Source organism: Rutidosis leptorrhynchoides, chromosome 8 (genome assembly GCF_046630445.1).
Source record: "Rutidosis leptorrhynchoides isolate AG116_Rl617_1_P2 chromosome 8, CSIRO_AGI_Rlap_v1, whole genome shotgun sequence".
NCBI classification, from domain to species: domain Eukaryota; kingdom Viridiplantae; phylum Streptophyta; class Magnoliopsida; order Asterales; family Asteraceae; genus Rutidosis; species Rutidosis leptorrhynchoides.
Genome location: NC_092340.1, coordinates 356,820,765 through 356,822,133, shown reverse-complemented (window position 1 = coordinate 356,822,133; position 1,369 = coordinate 356,820,765).

Below are 1,369 nucleotides of genomic sequence, written 5' to 3'. Positions count from 1 at the left end.
GTTAAAAAGGTGACACATCTAATCGAGGAAGCATGTGGTATTGACGGAACAACAGGTCTAGCACATTAATCAACAAATTGGTCCCTCTTAAAGTCGAGCTATTCGTATGGAGAGCTAGAAGAAAAAGGATACTGGTCCGGGTAGAATTGGTTAAGCGCAGCTTCAACCTTGGATCAATAAGATGCTCAATTTGTGACGATGGTTTAGAGAATGTGGATCACACACTTATATATGCAAATCGACGTTTGACATATGAACTAGTGTATAAATGGTGGCAACTTGGTCCTCCATCTAACGTAAGTTTGGCCGAGGCCTTTTCGGAAAAGGATAAAATTTCTCTTCGTCTCTTGTAAAATCCTTTGGCAAGCGGTTGGGTTGAATGGATATGAAGCTACATGATATGGAAAATCGGAACGCGACTATCTTTGGCAAAAGTAAACTTACTAATGTCATGATCTTTATGAAATACAACTCGAAAGTTTCAAGTAGATCTCAAATAGAAAAAAAAAAAAAAAGACAACCCTCAAGCATTGGTGAATCTATGATGAAAACCCAATGGTCCCAAAAAAAAAAGTTCAAAGCTGTTATATTTAAGAGTACTTTAGTGGTTTTTTTATCTCTAAAAAGCCATAAAATTTAAAAATATATGGGTCTTGTAGTTAAATCTAGTGGTGTCTTATATAATTTGAATAGTACACTGTATAAAAAAAAATACAAAGTAGCGGGGTCATCGGACCCCCACAGCCCAAAGGCTAGAATCGCCTCTGCCCTGCCCTCGAGTGGCATCGGTGGCTTACAAACCCATTATCTTTCAACATGTGTTATATCTATCAGAGTTGGAATCGGCTGAATACAATGGGTGCTGTTCCCGCTTCGCAGAATCCTTTCGACACCCCAGATTTCAATTTTTCTTCTGTTGTTTAGCTTTTAAGTCCTGACAATGTATGCATTAGGCACTATATTGTACAGTATATGTTTTTTTTTTTTTTTTTTTTTTTTATAATTGTTCGTGTAATGCTCCAGGTACATGTAGCCATGTAGGTATTAATAAAATTTTTGGCTTTTAAAGATAAAAAATAAAATCAGAGTTTAAAATAATATATCATTGATCTTAAAAATGTGTTTCATCATCTTGCTCGATTGATTTTCAAATCTCGCAACATTAACGGATCATTATCTACCATGTGAAGATATGCATTTATTTATGTATTACTATTAGATTACTTGGAAATGAGAACTTCATTTGAGAATTATGATTATGATTATTATTTATTAATTTTAATTAAGTATATCATTTCTTAAACTTATTTGTATTTATGAGTTCAACGTGAGTTTAACAAAAATAACTAGTAGGCAATTCCCGTATGAT